The 15,734-nt window shown below is 48.4% G+C and overlaps 1 long non-coding RNA gene across 1 annotated transcript in view; it reads right to left on the bottom strand.

Moving 5' to 3' along the window:
* LOC142244541 (uncharacterized) overlaps nt 1-14,879 on the bottom strand; it is a 156,677-nt gene extending 141,798 nt beyond the window's left edge. The window contains exons 1-2 of the long non-coding RNA XR_012724584.1: nt 14,646-14,879; nt 12,231-12,320 (exon numbers count right to left, since the gene is read on the bottom strand). This is a non-coding gene — a long non-coding RNA (uncharacterized LOC142244541). The remainder of the gene's footprint in view (nt 1-12,230; nt 12,321-14,645) is intronic.
* Nucleotides 14,880-15,734: the final 855 nt, after the last annotated feature.

Below are 15,734 nucleotides of genomic sequence, written 5' to 3'. Positions count from 1 at the left end.
GAATCCCTGTGGCTCCAGCTGTGATCAGAGACTGTTGCAAAGATAGTGAAATGATCTGGTGTGCTATACCACCGAGAAAGCACGCTATAGTTTTTTCTTTTCTTAAATAATTAGGTTTTTATAATAAATTAATTTCTTTCTCCATTTTTTTCGTTTTGCACATCACATTTTATAATAATAAAAAATGCCTCTATCTACCATACAGATCCATGCTAAAAAAAACCATACAGCATGATACGCATTTTTGTGTCAAGTGGCCCTATGTATGGAAAATTACAGTCTGTTGTGTTTTATTATACAGCTCAACTAATGGCTTGTGGATGCATACAAGTTAGATGGTGACCAGAAGAACATGATTTGCTCTGTCTGGTGAACACGTGCCTATAGGAACATTAAAGTAAATATTGGGAAAGGTCTGGATTTATAGATTAGGCAGATATTTTTCCATCATTCCATACCATAAGGGAGGCATATAATTGGCTCCAAATTTATTCTGTAGCAGAACAACGACCCTCAAACATGCAGACAATGTAGTTAAAAACTATCCTCTGTGTATAAAAGGACAAGGAGTCCTGGAAGTGATGATCCGGCCCCTCCAGAGTCATGATCTCAACACTATCATCTGTCTGAGATTACACGGAGGGACAGAAGGATTTAAGGCCTCGTCACGCACAACGAGTTCGCTAACGAGATCATTGCTGAGTCAGTTTCTGTGACGCAGCAACGATCTCGCCAGCGATCTTGTTATGTGTGACACCTAACAGCGATCAGGCCCCTGCTGTGAGATCGCTAGTCGTTGCCGAATGGTCCAGGCCATTTTTTTCAAAGGCGATGTCCTGCTGGGCAGGACACATCGCTGTGTTTGACATCTACCAACGACCTCCTAACACAGTCCCAACGCCCGCCGAGATCGCTATACAGGTCGCTGATCCTTACTGCGTCGTTGGTAAGGTCTGACTGTGTGACATCTCAGCAGAGACCTCCCAGCGACTTACAAGCGATCCTTAGCAGGTTGTATCATTGTCGGGATCGCTGGTAAGTCGTTGTGAATGACTGGGCCTTTACACAAGCCTCATACACAGAAGATCTGGGGTTAGTTCTCTAAGATGTTTGCCATGGGCAGCACAAAGAAACTATCTTCTGTGTAAAGAAGAACATGGAATCCAAGAAGTGATGATCTGGTCCCGAGACAGAGCAGTGATTTCAACATTATCATCTGTCTGAGATTACACAAAGAGACAGAAGGATTTAAACAAGCCTTGAACACAGAAGATCTGGGATTGGTTCTCAAAGATGTTTGCCATGGGCAGCACGAAGAAACTATCTTCTGTGTAAAAAAGAACAAGAAATCCTGGAAGTGATGATCTGGCCCCCACAGAGCCAGGATCTCAACATCATCCAGTTTGTCTGAGATTACACAAAGAAACAGAATTTACATAAACCTCATACACAGATCTGTGGTTAGTTCGTAAAGATGTTTGCCATGGGTAGCACAAAATAACTATATTCTGTGCAAAGAAGAGCATAGAGTCCTAGAATTGATGATCTGGCCCCCACAGAGCTCTGATCTCAACAATATTATCTCTCTGAGATTACACAAAGAGACAGAAGGATTTACACAAACCTCACACACAGAAGATCTGTGGTTAGTTCTCCAAAATGTTTGCCATAGGCAGCACAAAATAACTATTTTCTATGCAAAGAAGAGCATGGAGTCCTAGAATTGATTATCTGGCCCCCACAGAGCCCTGATCTCAACATTATTATCTCTCTGAGATTACACAAAGAGACAGAAGGATTAAAGGTCCAGTCACACTAAGCAACTTACACCAAAAAGGAGCCAAGACAAATGATATGTGCACACACAGAATGTGGTGAGCCTTCCTCATAAAGATGGCTGCAGCCGAGGTGCAAGATGCTGATGTCACAGCCACTCAACCTCCACACTAGGGGGGAGGGGCGGCTGCTTAGCATAAGACATGCACATGACTCGCCCACCCCAGGGCTATGGGACACTCGGTGCCGGGCCGGACTAGTCCGGTGATAGTCAGTGGTGGCTGGGCCCGGCTCCGTGACCCTGGCGGGTGTCAGTAGTTTATGTGGCTTGCTTGTTAATGTTTGTGTTCGTGACGCCACCTGTGGTATGCGGCTACTGAGCCGCCGCTGCTGTGTGAAGCCTCCGGGATGATGTTGTGGCAGCAATGATGGGACTGCTCCCCACAGGTGGAGCAAAGCCCGGGGCACAGTTGGTGCTTGTAAGTGTCTATGCAGGTAGAATAACAGAGACGAGTCCAAAGGTGCAGTTCCAGTTCCTTTACTCACAGTTTCTGTCACACTTGCAGGGACCCTCAGACTGCTGGGACCACTGTCAAGGACCTCCGCCGTTTCTGGATGGTTCCGAGCGTGAAATTCGGTTCCCTCTCTTTAGTGTCCCTTTTCTGCTGACTTCACTAGCCTCGCCTTAGGTAGATGGACTTGGCTTGGCCTCCATTACAGCCTCCAGGCTGGGGGGTCACCTGTCGGCTGATTACCCCTTTTCTGAAGATCTGCTCTGGGTTCTGGCCCTGGGAGCTTGCAATTCCCTGGGCCTCGGTTTTTACTGTCTGGAGACTGTCTTTTCACTCCTTCAGTATCTAGGGACCGTCCCCTGTCGCAGCTGATCGCTCCACTGATGTCGCTGTGGAACGGGCCACCGCAGCCTGTAGCTACCCGTAGCGCCTCTGGGCCCTCGGCAGCGGTACCCAACAAGGACTGCTCGTGGCACCTTCCAGGACTACCCGTGGCCCTGCGATCCTTTCTTCTCTTCTACATGCTCACTCCTCACTCTCCCACTCCCTGAGCGAACTGACTAAACTTCACCTTCCTGTCCCTGTCTGCTCTCCCTGGCTCCTCCCACCTCCCCAGTTGCTAAGCTGTACCCTATGGGAGCAGGGATGGGTCTTACAGCCCCTCTCAGCATGCAGCATGGGAGGGTTGCCTGCCACTTTCCCTGGTCCTGTGTGTCCCTAGCAATGGGTGTAGTGTGAATTTACCAGGGGACCGGAGTTCACTCTCTTCCTCACCCAGAATGGGGCATCACACCGCAGATGGGGTGCAATGACCTGTGGCGACGGAAGCCTCAGGGGCGCCACACTCCCCCACAGCAAATCCCAGCACGTCCTCGGGCTGAAAAACAACAAAAACATATGGAGACCTGCAAAACATTTTTGTATGCAATAACATAACCTGTAAAACATTTCTTCCCTTTATGGGAGGCATAATCACTTTTAACGTTACAAACTTCTTATAAAGAAACTATGGGTGCACTTTCAGTTCATTGCACAGTTTGGGCACTTCCCCCATAATTCTGGTAGGGGGCACAACAGGTGCAACTTTATACATTTCTGGCTACAACAAGTCCAGCAGCCCGGCAGTTCGTTTCAAACAATCAAAATAACATCTTCGACCAGCCATTAAGTCCAATGGCCTGGTTGCATCAGACATAACACCAACATACCAGCCATTAAGTCCAATGGCCTGGTAAAACATAAAACACATACTTCACACACCAGCCACCAAGTCCAGTGGCCTGGCATGACATGACACCTAACCATTCACCGGGGCCCACACTCCAGTTCAGTGGCCCGGTAGCACATAACAGCGGGGTGACATCTTCAAAAAGAATCAGGGACAGCACAGTAGGAAGGGGTGTCGTCTTCGAAAAGAAGCAAGGGCAAAACACGAGGGACTTCTTCAAAAAGAATAAGGGGCAGACAGGGGCTATTTACAGTTTGGCAGCTCTTCATCTTCCTTACTCTCTAGGATAGATGTCAGGATCCCACTCCGGCACGGCTCTTGGCAGCAGGTCCGCTGATGAGATCATCGTCTGGGTCCCTTGAGCACTGGTCCCTGACCTCCTGCATTGTCCTGCAGCCTGGGTTGGAGTGGGGCTGCCTATAGGCGTGGCACGGCGCCGCTGCAGAGGGCTGCTTGTCTGCAGGGGGCTATTGCTGTGGTCTCTAGGGCCCTGCTTCGGCCGGGCACCCTGCATCACGCACGCCATGGAGATCCTGGTTTGCGTCTCCTGGGCAACGGTGGCGGGCCGGCTGCAATGTTCTGCGGCTTGGGTCTGTCTGGGGGTGGCGCTGCTGCCTGGGGAGATGCTACGCTCTTGTGCTGTGCGGCGCCACTCTGGCTCTCCTGGGGCCGCTTCTCCCTGCACAATGCGCACATGCAGCGCATACCACCCGCGGTCCCCCATCAGCCGGGTATACTCCACCTCATCACCCAGCTTGGCGTCGCGGCCTGGGTGGCCTCTGGGCAGGTGCTCCTCGATGTCTCTCCGTGCTACAAACACGTCCTTGCCCAGGCCAGGCTCCCGGATGAAGCCCCAGCCACCTTTCTGCCGGAAATCTACAACAGTGCCCCGTTTCACTGGGCACTCAGCTCCCTTCAGGGCCTTCCTGACCTCTTCTTTGGAAGCCAGATTGGCGACTTCCCGGGCCCTCCTTTTCTCCTCCCGGAGTTCCCGCTCCTGCCGGTACTCGACCACCAGCCTTTGGCACGTCAGCTCGTTGGCCTGGGGAGTCGCCTTGGGGCGCAGCGGCCGCTGCAGTCCCTTGGTTTCTATGGGCACGGCGTCCCAGTTCACTCCCGGGGATGCCATTCCCAGGAGGTTCACAGGGGGACTCGGCAAAGGGCCCGCTGGTTGTTCTGGGTCCACCCCTCCCCAGGCTCCGTCTGCGGGGGTCTCAGGCAGGCCTCCGGTGCCCCACCGGGCTTCCGCGGGTCCGGCGGGGGAGGCCAGAGGGTCGGTGAAGTGACTGGTCAGGGGCGCGTGGCGGGGCCATGGGTCCGGACGGATCGGGGTTTCAGTTGGCTCACCCTTTTGCTGCTCCGCGGCATCCATCCACCGGCCCAGGCCTTCCGGTATCAGCGGGGTCCCTCTCCACCGGTCCGCTTCCACCCCCACGCTGCTCAGCCTCCGGGTCAGGGCTCGCACTTCCTCTCTCAGCAGGTCCAGCTCGGGGTCCTCTCCGCCGGTCCCTGGTGTACCTCGCTGCAGCTCCTCCGCCATGCTTCCGGCCTGGGAAATGCTGCCTGGAACGCTGCTCGAGTGCTCGACCACGCCACTCGGCTGCTCCCTTTTCCTTCTTGGAGGCGGGGCCGGAGGCTGTACTAGCAACTGGCGCCAGACTGGCGCCCAGCCCATCACGGCCGGTACCGCTCCACTTAGTATCAGGTACATTTTCTTTTTCTTTATCTGTTGGTCGGGCGTTAAGCTGTTTCTGCCAGCCGGCCAGCTTATTTGGTCACCACTTCTTTTTCTTTCACTTTCTATGGCGGACACCGCTTCGCGCGCTTTTCTTGGACAAGGGGGCGGGGCTTCTCTTCGCGCCCTTTCTTCTTTCACGCCCCCCTTCTTCCTGCTCTCAGCAGCGCTAATGGCGGCGGTTTCTCGTTGTAATACACAGTCTTTTACACAGTTCTTCAGGCGCACAGTACCCGGTGTGACCGGGCACGAAATCCTGTTCGCAGCGCCAAAGTTGACTCGCCCACCCCAGGGCTATGGGACACTCGGTGCCGGGCCGGACTAGTCCGGTGATAGTCAGTGGTGGCTGGGCCCGGCTCCGTGACCCTGGCGGGTGTCAGTAGTTTATGTGGCTTGCTTGTTAATGTTTGTGTTCGTGACGCCACCTGTGGTATGCGGCTACTGAGCCGCCGCTGCTGTGTGAAGCCTCCGGGATGATGTTGTGGCAGCAATGATGGGACTGCTCCCCACAGGTGGAGCAAAGCCCGGGGCACAGTTGGTGCTTGTAAGTGTCTATGCAGGTAGAATAACAGAGACGAGTCCAAAGGTGCAGTTCCAGTTCCTTTACTCACAGTTTCTGTCACACTTGCAGGGACCCTCAGACTGCTGGGACCACTGTCAAGGACCTCCGCCGTTTCTGGATGGTTCCGAGCGTGAAATTCGGTTCCCTCTCTTTAGTGTCCCTTTTCTGCTGACTTCACTAGCCTCGCCTTAGGTAGATGGACTTGGCTTGGCCTCCATTACAGCCTCCAGGCTGGGGGGTCACCTGTCGGCTGATTACCCCTTTTCTGAAGATCTGCTCTGGGTTCTGGCCCTGGGAGCTTGCAATTCCCTGGGCCTCGGTTTTTACTGTCTGGAGACTGTCTTTTCACTCCTTCAGTATCTAGGGACCGTCCCCTGTCGCAGCTGATCGCTCCACTGATGTCGCTGTGGAACGGGCCACCGCAGCCTGTAGCTACCCGTAGCGCCTCTGGGCCCTCGGCAGCGGTACCCAACAAGGACTGCTCGTGGCACCTTCCAGGACTACCCGTGGCCCTGCGATCCTTTCTTCTCTTCTACATGCTCACTCCTCACTCTCCCACTCCCTGAGCGAACTGACTAAACTTCACCTTCCTGTCCCTGTCTGCTCTCCCTGGCTCCTCCCACCTCCCCAGTTGCTAAGCTGTACCCTATGGGAGCAGGGATGGGTCTTACAGCCCCTCTCAGCATGCAGCATGGGAGGGTTGCCTGCCACTTTCCCTGGTCCTGTGTGTCCCTAGCAATGGGTGTAGTGTGAATTTACCAGGGGACCGGAGTTCACTCTCTTCCTCACCCAGAATGGGGCATCACACCGCAGATGGGGTGCAATGACCTGTGGCGACGGAAGCCTCAGGGGCGCCACACACACTAATAAGGCTTGCACTGGGAGCCCATCATATAATGAGTGAAATGCTAGTGTGGAGGTTGAGTGGCTGTGACATCAGCATCTTGCACCTCGGCTGCAGCCATCTTTATGAGGAAGGCTCACCACATTCTGTGTGTGCACATATCATTTGTCTTGGCTCCTTTTTGGTGTTTTTTTGATATAGTTCTTTGTGGTTTTTCTAACTAATTCAGTGTAGGGACTCGCAAGTGTGAGAATCCTTGACGAACGGATTGCGAGCTTACATATTTTGGGCCAAAATATAAACTAATATCTCACTATTTGAGGTATGGCACATTTTATCCATTTTTGCAGGATGTGTGTGGACCTTTTGAATTCAGGTGGTTAAATGGTGAGCCTGTCATGTGTTATGTACTCATAGTGCTAACTGACCCGCCTGGACCTGGTGTTGTGCGTCATTTATAGGCCATTATTCAGACACTGTGCGTCTCGTGTATCCGTGCGAGATGCACCTATATAGTGCTGTTTTGCCCGCCTGACCTGGGTTTCTGGCGTCATTTATAGGTCACAGTTCAGACACTGTGCATTTCACTCATTATATGATGGGCTCCCAGTGCAAGCCTTATTAGTGTGCATGTCTTATGCTAAGCAGCCGCCCCTCCCCCCTAGTGTGGAGGTTGAGTGGCTGTGACATCAGCATCTTGCACCTCGGCTGCAGCCATCTTTATGAGGAAGGCTCACCACATTCTGTGTGTGCACATATCATTTGTCTTGGCTCCTTTTTGGTGTTTTTTTGATATAGTTCTTTGTGGTTTTTCTAACTAATTCAGTGTAGGGACTCGCAAGTGTGAGAATCCTTGACGAACGGATTGCGAGCTTACATATTTTGGGCCAAAATATAAACTAATATCTCACTATTTGAGGTATGGCACATTTTATCCATTTTTGCAGGATGTGTGTGGACCTTTTGAATTCAGGTGGTTAAATGGTGAGCCTGTCATGTGTTATGTACTCATAGTGCTAACTGACCCGCCTGGACCTGGTGTTGTGCGTCATTTATAGGCCATTATTCAGACACTGTGCGTCTCGTGTATCCGTGCGAGATGCACCTATATAGTGCTGTTTTGCCCGCCTGACCTGGGTTTCTGGCGTCATTTATAGGTCACAGTTCAGACACTGTGCATTTCACTCATTATATGATGGGCTCCCAGTGCAAGCCTTATTAGTGTGCATGTCTTATGCTAAGCAGCCGCCCCTCCCCCCTAGTGTGGAGGTTGAGTGGCTGTGACATCAGCATCTTGCACCTCGGCTGCAGCCATCTTTATGAGGAAGGCTCACCACATTCTGTGTGTGCACATATCATTTGTCTTGGCTCCTTTTTGGTGTTTTTTTGATATAGTTCTTTGTGGTTTTTCTAACTAATTCAGTGTAGGGACTCGCAAGTGTGAGAATCCTTGACGAACGGATTGCGAGCTTACATATTTTGGGCCAAAATATAAACTAATATCTCACTATTTGAGGTATGGCACATTTTATCCATTTTTGCAGGATGTGTGTGGACCTTTTGAATTCAGGTGGTTAAATGGTGAGCCTGTCATGTGTTATGTACTCATAGTGCTAACTGACCCGCCTGGACCTGGTGTTGTGCGTCATTTATAGGCCATTATTCAGACACTGTGCGTCTCGTGTATCCGTGCGAGATGCACCTATATAGTGCTGTTTTGCCCGCCTGACCTGGGTTTCTGGCGTCATTTATAGGTCACAGTTCAGACACTGTGCATTTCACTCATTATATGATGGGCTCCCAGTGCAAGCCTTATTAGTGTGCATGTCTTATGCTAAGCAGCCGCCCCTCCCCCCTAGTGTGGAGGTTGAGTGGCTGTGACATCAGCATCTTGCACCTCGGCTGCAGCCATCTTTATGAGGAAGGCTCACCACATTCTGTGTGTGCACATATCATTTGTCTTGGCTCCTTTTTGGTGTTTTTTTGATATAGTTCTTTGTGGTTTTTCTAACTAATTCAGTGTAGGGACTCGCAAGTGTGAGAATCCTTGACGAACGGATTGCGAGCTTACATATTTTGGGCCAAAATATAAACTAATATCTCACTATTTGAGGTATGGCACATTTTATCCATTTTTGCAGGATGTGTGTGGACCTTTTGAATTCAGGTGGTTAAATGGTGAGCCTGTCATGTGTTATGTACTCATAGTGCTAACTGACCCGCCTGGACCTGGTGTTGTGCGTCATTTATAGGCCATTATTCAGACACTGTGCGTCTCGTGTATCCGTGCGAGATGCACCTATATAGTGCTGTTTTGCCCGCCTGACCTGGGTTTCTGGCGTCATTTATAGGTCACAGTTCAGACACTGTGCATTTCACTCATTATATGATGGGCTCCCAGTGCAAGCCTTATTAGTGTGCATGTCTTATGCTAAGCAGCCGCCCCTCCCCCCTAGTGTGGAGGTTGAGTGGCTGTGACATCAGCATCTTGCACCTCGGCTGCAGCCATCTTTATGAGGAAGGCTCACCACATTCTGTGTGTGCACATATCATTTGTCTTGGCTCCTTTTTGGTGTTTTTTTGATATAGTTCTTTGTGGTTTTTCACACTAAGCAACTTACCAGCGATCCCAACAACGATAGGGATCGCTGGTAAGTTGCTAGGAGGTTGCTGGTGAGATGTCACACTGCGACGCTCCAGCGATCCCACCAGCAACCTGACCTGGCAGGGATCGCTGGAGCGTCGCTACACGAGTTGCTGGTATGCTCACCAGCAACCAGTGACCAGCCCCCAGCGCTGCGTGGAAGATGCTGCGCTTGGTAACTAAGGTAAATATCGGGTAACCAACCCGATATTTACTTTGGTTACCACCGCACGGAGCTACACGTGCAGAGAGCAGGGAGCAGCGCACACTGAGCGCTGGCTCCTTGCTCTCCTAGTTACAGCACACATCGGGTTAATTAACCCGATGTGTGCTGCAGCTAAATGTGCACAGAGCAGGGAGCAGCGCACAATGCTTAGCGCTGGCTCCTTGCTCTCCTAGTTACAGCACACATCGGGTTAATTAACCCGATGTGTGCTGCAGCTAAATGTGCACAGAGCAGGGAGCAGCGCACAATGCTTAGCACTGGCTCCTTGCTCTCCTAGTTACAGCACACATCGGGTTAATTAACCCGATGTGTGCTGCAGCTACATGTGCACAGAGCAGGAGCCGGCACTGACAGTGAGAGCGGCGGAGGCTGGTAACAAAGGTAAATATCGGGTAACCAAGGACAGGGCTTCTTGGTTACCCGATGTTTACATTGGTTACCAGCCTCCGCAGAAGCCGGCTCCTGCTGCCTGCACATTTAGTTGTTGCTGTCTCGCTGTCACACACAGCGATCTGTGCTTCACAGTGGGAGAGCAACAACTAAAAAATGGCCCAGGACATTCAGCAACAACCAACGACCTCACAGCAGGGGCCAGGTTGTTGCTGGATGTCACACACAGCAACATCGCTAGCAACGTCACAAAAGTTGTTCGTTAGCAGCGATGTTGCTAGCGATGTTGCTTAGTGTGACGGGGCCTTTACACAAGTGTCACACACAAAAGATCTGTTTTTATTTCTCCAAGATGTTTGCCAAGGGCAGCATGAAAAAAATATCTTCTGCATAAAGAACAACAAAGAATTTTGGAAGTGATGATCCGGCCCCCAAAGAGCTACAATCTCAGTGTTATTGTCTGTCTGAGATTACACAAAGAAACAGAAGGATTTACACAAGCCTCATACACAGAAAAGCTATGGTTAGTTCTTCAAGATGTTTGAAACAACCTCCCTGACGAAGTCTTGCATTCTTTTGCATCAGTTGCAATCCGTCATCTTGAGGAAATACGGTATCCTGCAAAATATTTTGCAGGATTCCGTTTTTTCCCCATAGACTTGTATGGATGACGGATTGCGACTGATGGCCTTGCGGTGCATCCACCATGTGACGGATCAGCCGTGGAACGACTGACCATCGCTAGGCAGGAACGCAGCATGTAGTGTTTTTTGATCGGCGGAATCCTTTTTTTTCACTGCGCATCCTCAGCTCGTGTTTAACACTAGAACTACTGGACTCGTGACACCTATATAGAAATACATGGTGCAAAGTAGTCAAAATGACTACCTCAGTAGTTCTAGTGCTAATCATTGAAAGCAATGTCTCTTTCTCTCTCGGGGGCCGAACGATCAGCTGATCGCCCAGCGGCTGGCTACTGTGAACGATCAGCTGATCTCCCGGCGGCCAGCTACTGTGAATGATCAGCTGATCGCCCGTTGGCCTGCTATTGTGAATGATCAGCTGATCGCCCGGTGGCTGGCTTTTGTGAATGATCAGCTGATTGCCCGGTGGCTGGCTTTTGTGAATGATCAGCTGATCGCCCGGTGGCCGGCTTTTATGATCAGCTGATCGCCCGGCCGCCAGGTGATCAGCTGATCGTTCACAATAGCCCGACATCGGTAAAACAATAAAAAGAAACATAAAACAACGGATCGTTGTTTTGCAGCATCAGTCACATCAGTTGTGCCACTATCTGCAACGCATCTGTTGCATCAGTCACATAACTGATTGTGACGGATGCAAAACAACACAAGTGTGAAAGCAGCCTTATTGATTGATAAAAACTAAGCCATTATTATCACTTCTATTTTTGAAACCATTTCTTACTTTGGAACATTTTTCCACGCCTGCCCAATACATTTATGAATAATAAGTCAAGGGATTGTCTCCATCACTAAATTGGAAATAAGAAAAAAACAAAACAAAACATTTTTCAAATCTGACCAATGTATCATACCTGAATTGTTTAGTTGAATGGACAAAATAGTGAGAATATCTGTATAAACGCGATTGTATAGGGTGTGTTCATAAACTATAATGTAAAAGTATGCAGTGGACTGTATTGGTATACAAATACTTTCATGAAAGGAAGTTATTATCTGTGATAAAAGCAGTTGTTGACATTAGAAATGCAGAGGGGAAATTTAATAAAAAGAAAACAAATGTGGCTGGTGAATGGAAGGCAGAGCAATGCCAGATGTGCTTGTAAATATTTGCCCAGAGGCAATGCTTGGATTACTACCTTTAAGATTAGTTAGACAGTGGGAAAGCTTGTTATGAAGTCCGCTCTTACAGTAATATAAAGGGGCAGCATTGGATGGATTAGACTTTTATTTATCAGGCACTCAGAGTTTTGCATATACTTTGACAACTTTTCGAAGTTTCCTTCCTGCTCGGCCGAGTGATTACAGGATAATGTTTTAGAGAGTCATAAATCTGGCACTATCTGACCCAATGGCTTTTGTTACAGAAATCATTATGTTAAGTCTTGATGAAAAACACCTGACTTATTTAAGATCAGCTCCAGTCAGATATGAAAGTCCTGCGCCCGGTTCGGAGAGTCATATTCCTCTCCGCAGGGTGCAACGTAACAGTAGTTGGTGCTGCAGCAGTAAAATTAATTTAGTTGGTCCAATGGTTCAAAGGGCTTGAAAAATGACGATCTCTATTCTGGAGACAGAAATGTGATCAGAGCAGTTGTCACTTCCCTACCTTTTCCGTTTGGCGGGTTATACAAAGTGCATTACTCAGCAGGGGGCAGTAATGAGCACAGGAGCTCCCAGGGTCAAAAGAATTTTAAGCCTGCAGTAAAGGGAAGGTGAACCAGGAATAAGAATCTGTCATTTTGCTAAATACTTTAGGATTCTTAATCAATTGTTTAAATATTAATATAGAAACAAAAAGAAAGGAAATGTGGACAAGCCTCACCATGATTCATCAGCCTGGTCTGTTTCATTCTAGGTGCAGAGATCCGGCCATTTGACTCCAGTCTTAAGGCCACTTCACACATAACGAGATCACTAATGACATTGTTGCTATGTCACAGTTTCTGTGACGAAACAACGACTTCACCAGCGATCTCATTATGTGTGACACGTACCAACGATCCGCCCCCTGCTGTGAGATCGTTGGTCGTTGCTGAATGTCCTGGGCCATTTTTGGCTCCTTGGAGTCCTGCTGGGCAGGGTGGATCTGTATGTTTGACACCTACCAACGATCTCATTAACGACCTAGATGAGAACTTAAAATTGTGACACGTAGGCGTGTAGTTGCGTCACCATTTCCGTGCCCCCTCTGCACCGATTGGTTGGCACTGAGAACAGTACTGCGTTCTGATTAGGTATCGCTTCATGCTTTGTTCCTTTTTGAGCCTTGCTTTGAGGATAGAACCTGCGACTCCACCCGGATTCATTCGTACTTTGTTCCCAATTGCTTGCTTGCAAAGGGACAAAGGATGAAGCGATACAAAGTTGCCTTCTAGACCGGCCGCCTAATCAGAACGCAGTATTGGCCACCAATCGGATTGGAGGGGTGTGGAAAAGGCGACGCATGTGCACGCCTACGTGGCTCACAGCGTCAAACACTACGCCCCTATTCGAGGTCGGAATAGTTACATAGCTGCTGTATGACAGGGTCCCAACGACCAGCGAGATCGTTATACAGGTCGCTGCATCGTTACTAAAGTCGTTGGAAAAATGACTGTGTGACATCTCACCAACGATCTCACCAACGATTTAACAAACAACAATCTGGAAACTGTGACGTAGTAACAATCTCGTTAACGATATCGTTATGGGTGACTGGACTATTAGGAATAAAGCAAAGGATGAAGGAAGATCAGCACGTCCTTAAAATTTGAACAATCTTTAATCGAAATCCATTAAAATTAATACGTCCATCAGTTTAAAAACATAATGTTCCTCTAACGCGTTTCTGGCGGTAAGTCATTAATTATAGAGTACCCTACGATTAAGGGCTTATAGACTGAAACGCGTCAGAGGAACAATATGGATTTCGATTAAAGATTGTTCAAATTTTAAGGATGTGCTGATCATCCTTCATCCTTTGCTTCTTAAATATTAATAGAACATGGAAATTCAGTTTCAAGGTCCATTTACAACGCAAGATTATCAGGAACAAGTTTTTATAGGAATGTATAACTGGCTGCTGATGACCTGATGGATGAGAAAAATGCTTGTTTGTTGGGTAAAATGATCTTTAAGTTTGCCTAAAAGATCATTATTCTTGGCAACATATCGTCCTTATGTAAACAGGATCTATTCCGCTGAAAACAATGGCAACTCAGAAGTGAAAAACGATTAATTGCAGATCACTCTGTATGGGATTGAAGAGCTGTCTGACTGTCATGATGAGTATGGGGATAGCAGGAAACTGGGATTCCTAAGCTGACCCTCAGGCTAGAGGCCCTATGCTCCCTAGGCTCAGTGATACCCTTTAAGGTGGGGATGCCTGAGTCACCTTCCTGACCCTGCTCCTGAGCAGCTCTGATTTGATACCCCCTCCCCCAGTGGGGACTGGGACAGGAGTGAGATTAAACCCACAAAAACAGACAGACAGAGGAAAGCAAAACTCTGTCACACAGCATGCACACAGAGAGGTATAAGACTATAAAAGATAAGGAGGAATACAAGAGCAGGGAGGAAACAACACGATAATAGGTAAACTTCACAACCACTCCAGGCAAAAAGCAACACTTTCCAGATGGGACACCAAAACACACAGACCAACACAGTATAACCTATAAGACACGATTTAGGGATGACAGATGGAATAAAATATAATAATTTAAGGCCACTCCAAAAGTACATATATTCAATAAGGAAAGAGAGGAGTCTTAAAGGGCCAGTCATGATATAATCAAAGAAACATAGGTAGCCTTGTGCATATCAAAATATATCAATTTATTGAGTGATCAAACTATACAAGGACACAATACATAGACATTAAAAACCTTCATAAAGTGCAGGAGGTGAAGCTCAGAGAAAGAAGTTCCCATACCTAAGAATCTCTGCCATGTTATTTGAAATAACAAATTGCGGTATAGCAATGCTCCCTATTAATTACAAAAGGAATCATAGAAGATGTCATGGAAGTATTGCTACTTACCCATAGTATGAGGACCAATAAAGGCAAGTGCCAGGGCAGAGATCCGGTACCAGCGGGAGGAAGCCCCAACGCGTTTCGCTGCGTTGCTTCTTGAGGGGTCAGTGTGTGGCAAGTGTACCCCACAGACTCTCCTATATATGCTGCCAATCACAGAGATCATCCACATTTGCGCCGCATGCGCCGCGCCGGGCATTCCCTGTCCGCCCGCCACTTCCGGGTTCCTCCAGCGGAAGTGACTCATAATGATGTCACATCCTACCGCTGGAGAAATCCTACATGCGCGCGGAGTGGAGAGCGGCACGACGCATGCGCCGCTGACATCTCTGTTGTGGGCACGGAGGTGGGCGTCCCCAGCCTCACAAGCCCACATCCAATCATACCGTAAGTAGTGTATGTCGCCCGCCGTATTCATTACATCATCACAGGATGCAGCAAGAGAGGAGGAGCACAGCCCATATATGGCATATGCTCCACCTCAAAACTCCACTGCACTCAATATTGCAGGCAGCGGCGACAGACCCATAAATAGAGGCCAAACATAGGAGAGACTGGGGTTATGTTATAATAGTCCTGGTTCACACATAAAATCATGCAATACATCTATAATAAGACAACAGATAATATATCGGAATACATCATAGTGGGGGATAGTAAAGAGAACAGTAATGGACATCCATATATAAATAGAAAAAATAGAAAATCTTTATAACGGAAAATTCATCATTTATAATGTCATCCTGATCCAAAGAAAGAGGGGAAGTTGCTTATATCCAATTCAATGTATCACAACTTAGTCAGTCATAAAGATGGGGAAGCAGGACTTCTCAATTACCTAGGTCAAAAGCCACATCAAAAACAAAAAGAAAAAGGGAACAAAAGAATTAAATTAAAATCAATTTAAAAACAACACATATATGCTAAAAAACACACATGAGTTGCCCCCAGAGAGACAGAGGAGAAAACTATGTTAGATATATATCAAATTGAAATAAGATATAGTTCTAAAAACGCCGAGAAGCTGAGTTTCTCATTGAGACCATTCGGCGTCATGGTCCCCAGGCGAACAATCCAGCTACACTCCCGTTGAGC

This window comes from Anomaloglossus baeobatrachus, chromosome 6 (genome assembly GCF_048569485.1).
Source record: "Anomaloglossus baeobatrachus isolate aAnoBae1 chromosome 6, aAnoBae1.hap1, whole genome shotgun sequence".
Taxonomy (NCBI): Eukaryota; Metazoa; Chordata; class Amphibia; order Anura; family Aromobatidae; genus Anomaloglossus; species Anomaloglossus baeobatrachus.
Note: the sequence above shows the minus strand (reverse complement) of the source record. Positions and strands in the feature narration are given on the sequence as shown.